The following is a 12198-nucleotide window of genomic DNA, read 5'->3' as shown; positions in this document are numbered from 1 at the left end:
CAAATTAATACATTTCAATATTCAGGGTTGATTATTTTTTTCGTCATGGTTGTATACAGAAAAAAACTACTAGGTACATTTATATTTTTTATCATAAAGTATGCTACTTAACAATCAGTAGCATTGAAGAAGTGCAGTAATGCTGCATGAAACTGCGATTCCCTGTCAACTACACTATTCAACATAGCAGTAGAAGGAACAGTCAAGGCCAGCGGAATTAAAGGAACTATAGCCCACTCCCTAACACAACTAGTAGCATATGCAGATGACGTAGTTCTTATGGGAAGAGACAAGGAAATATTAAAAGAAGCAGTAAAAACCCTGGCAAATGAATCACGGAAAAGAGGACTACAAATTAACAAAAAAAAAAACAAAATAATATATACTTAGCTCTGGAAGAGAAGATAAGTGACGAGAGAAATCAATATATAAAACTACACTTTTGAAAGAGTTCAACAAATTAAATATTAGGGAGTAATTGTGAACGACAAAAATAAGAGAAGTAAAGAAGTAACGGAGCGAATACTGGAGATATCATAGGCTAATGAAGGTGTAACGTTACAAATTTCACATCTTTGTTAATTTATTTTTAAATAATTATTTTATTATATCTTCTTTATTAATTCTTTAATAATAATCTTCTATTTGTTTTACCTTTTTTCCCCGTTAAAAATTGGTTGGCGTCCTGCTTCTTTATTTATAGGCATATCTCAACATTCTTGTTCTATCTCAGCATAGAACATTATTATTCAATCGTTCTGTGGTTCATGACAGTAATGTTGCACTGTCGTTTCTCGTTTAAAATTTTAAGCCCCCACAACAGACATTGAGAGGAAACAGTTGATTTGGTATGGTCATGTTCAAAGAATGGAAGACACAAGATTGCCCAAAAAGATCATGCAGTGGGAACCACCAAACCGCAAAAAACGAGGAAGACCCAAAAAGACATGGAAAGAAGGGGTAACCAAAGCAATGAGTACAAGGGATCTTAGAGATGGCCAATGGGATGATAGAAGGACGTGAAAGTTAGGCATCGGAAGACGTTCTAATACCGATACATACATACATTTTAAGCCCCCACTTACGAAGTCTGTCAATGTCAAGTGAAAGCCTTCCTCTTTGTCAAAGTGAAGAATATTTTTTCTTTAATTTTAAAATCTACTTAAGGCAATTGTCTGGCCTCATAACCACATTTTCTAACAGACGTTCTTATTTGGGGTAAATTATTAAACATAACCGTACACATTTTTCTAAGCCTATATCCGTAATCTTTTTTATGTTCCTATCTAACCTTACTTTCTAGTTTCATACCTCATGGTGATTATTTTTTTTCACATTATATCTATTATTTTCATATGTATGTAGTAATCCACAACTATTTAACTACTAATATTATTTATTACTATTAATTTTGTTTAACCTTGCCTTTCTGCAACATTTCTGGATTATTTCTTAAAAGAATGGCAAGGATATCTTTCATTTTTTCTTGGTGTCTCATATACTTGTATGTATTCTAGTTTTCTGGACAAATTACAAAAAGCGTAGAACAACCCTTCACCTCGTGGGAGACTCCCTGAAACTGGAGCCCCCAATGTCGCTGGCGATGCATCGATGCTGCAGTGACTAGACATCTAGAAACCGACCAACACCTTTAGGTCTGGTGGCCAGAACATCTACAAGCCCCAGAGCCCGTTGCAGAACCAACAGTAAGACACCAAGAACCCGCAGACAGATACCAAGTGCCATCGATAAGTATAATCTGTGATCGGTTAAGTTTCGGCAAGGTCTTGTACATATATACTTTTTAACACATTACTTAATTATGTCTTTATAAAATAAACATGATTAGTTAAATATTATTATTTTATTTGCTCCATTCTGGATTTTCATTGTTCATGTTTTTGATTAGGACAAGATGGACTCACACACAACTTGGGAAATTGAGCTAGTCTAGGGTAGACAATAACTATCATAGTTGATTGAAATAATATTCTCGAATATTATTTCAATTATCTGGGGTAGCTTATTGCATCAAAGGACAAGAACTTATCAAGAAATACAAAACTGAAAATATACAGAATTGTAATCAGGCCAGTAGTTACATACCCAGCTGAGACCATGTGCCTCACAGAAGAAGATTAAGAAAAATTAAGAATATTCGAAAGAAAAATCCTCAGAAGAATTATGGGTTCTACAAGAATGGAAAACGGAGAAATGAGAAGAAGAATGAACCATTAAGATATAGTTAGATTTATTAAAGCGCAGAGACTGAGATGCCTAGGACACATAGAGAGAAGGAAAAACGACCTACTGATTAAGAAGATCACCAGATGGAAGCCAGAAACTGAAAGACCCAGAGAGAGATGGGAGGACCAGGTCATGAGTGACATCAAAATGCTGAAAGTGAGAAACGAAATGGAATTATGCACATATCGAAATGAGTGGAAAAACATTTTGTAACGAAAACCAAGTCATACAACAAGCTTTGAACCAAGTCAATACACAAGAAGAATGCGGTGTAATTCACCGCAAGAAGTGAATCACAGAGCTCTAAGTAAGAGCACTCAACCTGTTTATTTTAACACTGATGATGATTTTGTAAGGAAATCGAAAACATTCTGTTGTGATGTAGCCCTTAAAGGGATTTTAATAACAGTTTTTATACCTTTTACAAATGATTTTTTTCCAAGAACATTTTTTTTTCATTAATTATTATTTCGCGCAGCAGCCGATAGAGAGATGTTTCAGATAGTGCCTGTTTAACCTTACTTCGGGCCCTGGGCGCTGAAGGTTTAGGGGCCCCATTCATTGATATTCGTTGTCAGTTTTTTAACAAGAAAACACATGCATTCACTATAAAGGTTTATTGTAAAATCCATAAAATAATTTTTTTAAACAAGCAAGAAGAATGTCAAACGTAAAAAATAATCCCGGGCCGGCGTAGCTCTGGAGGTAGTATGCTTGACTCGCGTGCTGGTAGGCCGGGGTTCAAATCCTAGCGTCGGCAAGAACAACTAGAAATTTTTAAAATGTATTTAGGCTTCAGGTCGACTCAGCCTGAATAAAATGAGTACCTTGGGTAAAACCAGGGGTAATAATAGGTGGTTGAAGCGTAGCACTGGCCCTGTTACCCTCCTTGTATACCGTAGGCCCTAGATATAGCAGACTACCCTGCTATAATCCCAAAGCCGCGTCAGCGGTATAAAACGGGAGACTATTATTATAAAAAATAATCCAAAAAAATACATTTAAAAACATAAATCAAAAACAGAAAGTTTCACAAAACAACACATGACAAACAAAAAACATATTCTGTGTGTGTGTTTGTGTTTTATTGGCACTGATTTTCACAACCAACTGGTCAGTCAATTTCATAATGATTTTTTTAGATTATAACTTATCACTAACCCAGGGGAGTAATGTGTAGTGTGTGTTGAGTAAGTGTCTTGTTACTTTACAAAGTCGACGTCATTGTCTTTGCAAAGATACGCTAATTGTATCTGAACGTCTGCGGTCCCTCCGGTGAGTACCTAAAAAATATTCTAAAAAATAATAAAGACAAAAATTAGATCACTTTTTTTCTTGACTTGGCATTCGCCAACTGCCATATAATATTATCACAATTCAGTTTCTCCAGTTCCTCATTCTCTATATACAATAGTGATAATGCGTCTAGATTCTCTTGACCCAAATTTAACCTTAAATATGTTTTTATTCTTTTTAAAGCCGAAAAAGACCGCTCGCCTCACTCGCCTGACGCAATAGAAATGGGAAAAGTTGCCTTTACATCCTGGATGTCATCAAATTTTTCATAAAATGTATGTTTATTTAAATTTTGGCATAACGTTATAAAATGGGTAATTTCATTATGCAAGTTCTCTTTGGTTTCATCAACATCTTTTTTATATTTCTCGCATAAAGTATTAATTCGTCGCCTTAATACTATAACTTGATAACTCGAAATTAGTAGTTTTGAGATAAACGGGTTTAAAGATTTTAAAGATAATTGTGCTACTACCATGATGTTGGTAAATTCGGAATTCACTCTGCAGCTCTAAAGTGCTATTCCTTAACTTTTTGGCTACTGATCTATTTAGGAATACGCTGCAAATTTGTTTTCCAATATGGAAAATAACATGAAAGATTAAAGTTATCAACTTTTAGCACTACCCCAATATTAACATTTGGTAATGTCGCATGTCGTGCCAAGTTGCATCTAAGTGAACTTTTTAACAAAACTAATATTTTAAGCATTATTCTGGTGAAAATTAGCCCTCTCTCATGGGGGTTGCCAGATCTGCCAACAATTCTCGAATTTTTTCATTATCGTGAACCGAATAAACAGATGGCAATTATGTGGTAAGCTCAATGATTTCAGAAAAACACGTGCTACAACTAGATAACTAGATTTATCTAGTTATAACATTCAGTGTATGTCGTATTCACGATTATTTCGATTAAACAATAGCTTGGTAACTTATCTTGTCAAGTTTTAGCACTGAATATTATGGGCATTTGAGTTTTATCAATTTTCGTCAATCATAAATAAATACTTAACCTGTTTGGAGCCAGTTGCCAAGTTTTTACACAATATGGAGCCAAATAAAATACATCTTGTGAATTAGTTATCTCAAAAACGTAAATTTTTTAGTTACCAAGTTATAGTACTAATAGGCGACGAATTGACGTCTTGACTTCTTCTTTATCTAGCGTAAAAGAACATCTAAAAGCTGATGTTACACCCTTGTAGCATTCAATTCTCTTTAAAAGATCTTGAGTAATATTGTCGCATGTAACATTAAATACATACTTCAATTCTGAATATCTCTTGCCCCTTTAAAATGATTTGACTTTCACCTGCTTCTTCGAAAAATGTTTTTATTTTCTTTATTCTTTGAAGGTCAGTTGTATAGTAGATGTTTGAGATATCCTCGCCTTCTCAAAAGAAAGTTTTCGCTTCTTGTTCAATTTCTTACGTCTTCAAACTTATTTCTTACGTCTCCAACAAAGCTCAAAAGAGATGCCATTAATTCTATCCCAATTGACACGTTCTACGTTTAAGTCCACATTTTCTCACGTTTTGCTTGTTGCATTCACTCGTTCCAAAATTCTTGCCCAAATCAGTGTCAATAAAGCTGTCTCAAAGGTATCTATTTTATTGTACAGTGACTTGACTTCACTTCTATCTGCTGATTTTTCATCTCTATTATTGCTTAACTGAAAAAAATATGTTTGATGGATCCATAGTTTTTAAATAATGCATTTACAGCGTCAAATCGGGCGGACCATCCAGTTTCAATTATTCTTTTTACACAACATTTGCCGCTTTCTTTCAGTAAATTCCACCTTTGAGGAGAAGCCGAAAAAAACATGTAGATACTTTGAACAGTTCTGAAATAACTAGTTGCTTCCAAGCTGGATTCACATGCAAAATTCACTACAATTCGAGACATCTTTCTGACAACTTTCTGTAGTTTTTGGAAAAGGGCCCCGCCACAAACATTGACACGAGGCCCCTGTGGGGCTAGGCTAGGCCACTGTGTTAGGCGTGAAGAAATGTAACAATAGAACATAAGCGTTTGCAGTGTATTGGCGTATGAGAATATTTTCGGAAAATATGTAGATTATTTAGCGACTTTATTTTTTATAATTAAAAGGAACGGGCCCCTGGCGCCCGCCCCATGCGCCCAGTGGATAAACCGGCACTGGTTTCAGGAACATGATGACGGCCAACGTCTGAATACGGACACGGCACCTAAAGAAATAGATACTAATTTTACAGAATGAGTAGGAAAATCTTTTTTAATAAAATGTTTAGTTCTATACGAGACCAAGACAGCAAGAGCAAACAAACGTTGTCTGTGGTTGCATAGTCACTACTCAGAGTTTATACCTCTATGGATGCAGTGACCAGGTACTATGAAATAAATTTTGCAGGTGATCTCCATATTTTCTTCACTTTATTAACGGTTAGATAGAACGTGAACAAATAAAAATCTACTGATTGCCTTGTGTTCTGGTACTTTGCGATAATAAATTTGACACTTTGTTAAAAATAAAGCAAACAGTTGGTTTTTGGGGCGGAAGAAAAAGATATTTCGACGAGATTGCCAATGTGTAACTTCTATTTAGTATAAATATTCATCTGGTACATCTGTTGCTGTGACCTAATCTATGAAAAATTGCAGTCACGATCGAGATTAGGATTTTGATTAATAGAAAAAACTTCTAGTGCTGATCTAAATTCACAGAGAATATTAATGCTAAAATACTGGACGTAAAATTTTCCAACGCAAAAGTGCAAGCATTATTATTGATACTAAAGTAACAAAGTGACGGGTAAAATATTCTTATTCTTCTTTTCTTTTATAGATGATGAGAATCATCGAAGCTTTGTGTATTTTAGTTGATATGTTCAACCGATACATGATAAAAACAACGTTTTCAGATTTTCTATTTATTTTCTAAATTGATTAAAAATTTTCTCAAGTAACTCATTACAAATGAAGATCTAACTACACGCAGACATAAACATTAACGTAGAACGCAGAACATTACGTATATTAGCCGGATCAGGGAACAAAAATTTTTACGAAAACATCCAAAAAAATTAAGGAAGAATGAAAATTTGGAAAGAGGTAGTTGAAATTGTCTATTATTATATAAGAAAAAGTTTACAATTCTACATCCCCTCCATTTTACAAAAATTGGGAAATACGGGGTGAAAAATATTTTATCGTGAGTGAAAAAATATACGTTCAAAATAGGCCCTGAATTGGATCTTCTTCTTCAGGTGCCGTCCTCGTTCCGAAGTTTGGCTATCATCAAGGCTATGCGTATTTTTGATACCGTAGATCTAAATAATTGGCAGCTGCTGCACTTGTACCAATCTCTTAAATTCTTCAACCATGAATGTTTTCTTCTGCCAATGGATCTTTTACCTATTATTTTTCCCTGAATAATTAATTGTAGTAGCTGGTACTTTTGTCCCCTCATTATATGTCCCAAGTATTGCAGTTTGCGCTTTTTAATAGTAAGCGCAAGTTCTTTTTCTTTCTGCATCCTTCGCAACACTTCCATGTTTGTCACTCTCTCTGTCCACGATATTCTCAGTATCCTGCGGTACATCCACATCTCGAATGCTTCTATTTTCCTTGTTGGGAAATGATGTTTTCTATTATCCTGAATTGGATAAAATGACTAATTATAAGCTTTGTTCTGTAGAGTTTTTTCACTAAGTCAAAACTTTTCGAGTTATTTGCGAGTGAATATGCTCATTTTTAACAAAAAAAAATGTTTATGGACGATTTTTCGCAGATAACTCAAAAAGTATTTACTCTCGCGAAAAAATATTCTTATTAAAAATATAGCTTATAAAAAATTGAAAAAAATGGTGTATGCGTAAGGTCTGCAGACCCAGTATAAGCAGAGTTGTAGCTAATGAAAAGTAGGTTCTTCTTCGTCAAATTCGAAATCGAATATTTCACTGTGAAATAACCCAAAAACGAAGCACTTTTCGGGGAAAATTCATTTCAACTTTTTTAAAGTGTTTAAAAAAAGGTTTATTTTTGTTTTTTAAAAAAACTTGTAACATTAAAAGTAAGTGGGTTGCGCTCAAAATATTGTTGGTCCCTTTTATTTTTTGGTAAAAAAATCGCGAAAATCACTTCCTAATTAGCATCACAAATAAATTTTATCATTACCACTTCACAATTTACTTTACTTATGTATTATTTATATGATCTGTAAGTTTTATCAGTTCAAAGTGCTTATTTTTGAAAAAGCTGTAGTTAAAATGGCTTGAAGGAGTAACTAATCACGAGTTTAGGAAAATTTTGAACAGCCATAGCATATCCAATTTTTGTCTAAAAAGAAAACAAACAGCAAAAATATTCAGAAAAGCAAAACGTACATTTTATTACTCCTTAAGATTTCTGGTATTACTAATAATTTTTAAGTTAATTACATGAACAATTCCTTTTTTTTAAATTTAAAAAAATGTTTTATTTTAAAACCAATTCTTTTTTAAAGTGAGCACTTTGACCCAATGAAACTTATAGATAATATAAACAATAGATAAGTAAAGTAACTTGTGAAGCGGTAACGATTAATTTTATTTGGGAAGCTAATTAGGAGGTGATTTTCGCGATTTTTGTACCAAAAAATAAAAGAGACCAACAATATTTTGAGCGTAACTCACTTATTTTTATTGTTAGAAGTTTTTTTAAACAACAAAAATAAACCTTTTTTAAACATTTTAAAAAAGTTGTAATGAATTTTCCCCGAAACATGTTCTGTTTTTTGATTATTTCACATTGAAATATTCGATTTGGGATTTGACGAAGAAGAACCTACTTTTCATTAGCTACAACTCTGCTTCTACTGGGTCTGCAGACAAACCTCACGCGTACACCATTTTTTTCAATTTTTTATAAGCTATATTTTTACTAAGAATATTTTTTCGCTAGAATACTTACTCTTTGAGTTATCTGCGAAAAACCGTTCAAAAACATGTTTTTTTTTTGTTAAAAATGAACATATTCACTTGCAAATAACTCGAAAAGTATTGACTTAGGGAAAAAACTATAGAACAAAAGTTGCTTAGAATTCGTCATTTTATCCAATTCCGGACTTATTTTGAATGTATATTTTTCACCTTCGAGAGGGGGGTATTTCCCTCTATTTTTGAAAAATGGAGGGGATGTAGAATTGTAAACTTTTTCTTATATAATAATAGACAATTTCAACTACCTATTCCCAAATTTTCATCCTTTATTTTTTTGGAGGTTTTCGTAAAAATTTGTGTTCCCTGATCGGGCTACTAAGTCAAAGTGAAAAAATGTTTGTTTTGTCTGACGAAAATCGGTCCGGGTTATCGGGGGCCGACTTATCGGAGTTCCACTGTAATATTATATTATTTAATGAGCATGTAATGATGGGTATTACTCACGATGATGAAGTTTGCGACACGAGCCTAAGACGAATGTCGTTATTCATCAGAGTGAGTAATAGCCATTACATGTAAGTAGAATACCATACTTTTTCTACGACGTTCTTTCTTTTTCAATATTAGAAAAATTATTACACTTTAAAATGAATCGTTTGTATATTGATAACTATAACAAAAAAAAAATAAAATAATTTTTTTACTGCAAAATTTAAGCAAAATAAGCAAAATACATAAACAGTTTCTATTTCCTTCTATTTCTTTGTTTTATTTCTTCAAGTAACACGTTTTACAAAATAAAACAACAATTTAAGTTTAAATCTACAAAATGTCCATTAATATATCAAAGGAATATATCAAGGTACCTCTTAGCTTGGGTTGCCTAGTGGCCCAAGATTCTTAATCCGGGACTACCTACAAGCCTTTCTGCAAGGAAGAATACGCGGAAAGCCAGGTCCAGGAAGAAGAAGATCCTGATTAAAGAACGTCAGAACCTGGTTCAACAAAACTTCTCTGCAGCTTTTCCGCGCTGCTGCAGATAAGGCCGCACCTACATTGGATCCGTTTTTCTCCGATCAGATGAGATCCGATATAGACCGATTCTCCGACGAGGGTGCGTACATTGGTTCCGTTAACTTCCGACCACCGACCACCAGTGGCGTAGCCAGGAATTGGCTTTGGGGGGCAAACCGGGGGGTCTGGGGGGTATGGAATACCCCCAGGCAAAAGGGGGGTCCTTGTTATGTTAATGATCCCTGAGTCATAATTTGATTGATGCTCTGTCATACTGTATACTCTACCACTTTCTTATTGAAAAATTACGTTTTCAACTGTCGAGTCGAGTCGGTGCGTCTTAACCTCAAAACAAACCAGAAAGGCGTGAGAGCGAAAAAATCTTAGCAGCCTAACTGCTGACAGTCGGTCCCATGAACAGTGTTGCCAACCTTTACCTTCTAGAGAAGAAAATATACCCAGTACCGACACACTGTTACTTTATAATAACTGCAACTCTTTATTTATGAATGCAATAATACGTGTACACTGTTAAATAAGATGTGTGAAGCACGTTGTTTTACGTACAAGATTTAATACAACTAAACCGTGACGTAAGTCAATACCCGTAAAACTTAGTTTTTTATGATTTCTACAATGTTTAAAATTTTATAAATTTCGGGGAGGGGGGCCGGCCCCCTTGGGCCCCTTCCCTGGCTACGCCACTGCCGACCACCGACAATGATAAAAGACGTAGAAAAAAACGTAGATGGATGCCTAAATTTAATAAAGACAGATCTTCAGGAGAATTTAATATAAACAAAAATCTACGTAACTATCCTGATAAATTTAAGATCCTATTTTTTCCTCACAAGAATGTAAAATAATTCATGAGAAAAGAAAAAATACATCGATTTATTACAAACTAGCCTTGTGTTGGCACGTATTAAAAAATATTCTCATATAAAAAGATATAGTAACACATAATAGGTAGTATAATAATTATACTTCCGGTTTTATCACAAATTGAGCAGTAATAATCTTCGGTTCTCTTTGTAAGGTTTTATCCAAGATTATTTTGGCAATTTCAAAGACACGTCGTAGTACCCGTTAGAATTTTATAACTAAAGTGAAATTGATCATCCCAATAAAACTATTTACCTAGAGGTGCAGAATAGGAAACAATAATTGTTTCCTATTCTGTGCTAGAGGTATTAAATTTTATACCTATAAATAAAGAGATTTTGTAAACCTTATATTCAAGACAACATTATAAAATATCTATCTTTGTAGAGATACATATTACAAAATTAAATATTAAGATTCGGAAGCTATTTATTGTTGATTTATTTTATGAAATAGTTCAAACAAAAAATTAAGTTACTTATAAATATGCAAAAACCGGAATGAAACCAGACACTTCTCGATGAAAATAGGAGAAGCTACTCTCGGATCGGATCGGAGAAAAACGGATCCAATGTAGGCACCGCCATTTAATACTATGTGTTTAATTTTTAATCCGACGTCGGCCGACGTCGGATCTGATCTGATCTGATCGGATTGGAGAAAAACGGATCCAATGTAGGTGCGGCCTTAGGCAAAGATTGCCATGAAGATCGCCAACATTCGTCACCAATAGGCACATCAAAAAGATAGTCACTTATACATTTTTAATTTTTAATTGAAAAACTGATTTTTTATTAAAATAACTTCTTTCCCGATTTTTGATACGCCACGTATTACTTATAGACTAAGAGCCGCTATAGGTGAAATTTCTTAATCATTTTAGGCACGACGGGACCCTATAACTTAAATAGTAGAACCTAAAAGAAAACGTTTGAGCACTGTGCCGTCACTTTTTAGTGGCACATGCATCTACAGTGGCGCATCAAACTTTCCACTTATGGACGGGATACATAAATTAAAAAATACCCTCCCTCATTAACAGAATTAAATTTTTTTCATTTTTTTAAGTTCTATGTGATTAAGACATAAGATTAATCGTAATTTTATCCCACCACCCCCTTCTCCCTGCCCCCACCATCAAAAACTTTATTTTTCGATTTTATTTTTTTTTGGTGGGATGCAATCAATTTTAAAATTTCAAAAAATTCACAAGCATAGCTAAGGCTTTTATAAAACACGTCTATTTTTTATAGACCTGTAAGTTGAGTGTACATAACCTCAAAAAAATTTTAAAATCTTTTTTTTGGAAAAAAGTATATAACTTTTTTTTGGGGATAGCTGCAGATCTAATTTTTTCTTAGTCTTGTGTATTTTATCAAACACTATACTTCTAATTTTTTTCAGATTTTTCTGTAACGACGGTCACCTTCAAAAATCCAAAAAACTGTTTTTTAAGGGGGTTTTGGGGGATTTGAACGTGTTTTTCTGATTTTTAAATATTCTAAAGGACTCAGTTACTTCAAGTTACATATAACCTATAAAAACAAAATTGATTTGATATATTATGAAGTCTATAAAATAGGGAAAATCCCCCAAAACCCCCAAAAAACAGTTTTTCGGATTTTTGAAGGTGGGGAGCCTTACGGAAAAATCTGAAAAAAATTAAAAATATAGTGTTTGATAAAACACACAAGATTAAGAAAAAATTAGACCTGCAACTTTTCCTCAAAAAAAGTTATACACTTTTTTTGGAAAAAAAATCTCTTTTAATTTTTTGAGGCTCTGTACACTCTACCTATGGGTCTATAAAAAATAGGCTTGTTTTATAAAAGCCTCAGCTATGCGTGTGAATT

This window comes from Diabrotica virgifera, chromosome 6 (genome assembly GCF_917563875.1).
Source record: "Diabrotica virgifera virgifera chromosome 6, PGI_DIABVI_V3a".
Lineage (NCBI taxonomy): Eukaryota > Metazoa > Arthropoda > Insecta > Coleoptera > Chrysomelidae > Diabrotica > Diabrotica virgifera.
The sequence above is the reverse complement of the archived record's forward strand: the minus strand, read 5'-3'. Positions refer to the sequence as shown.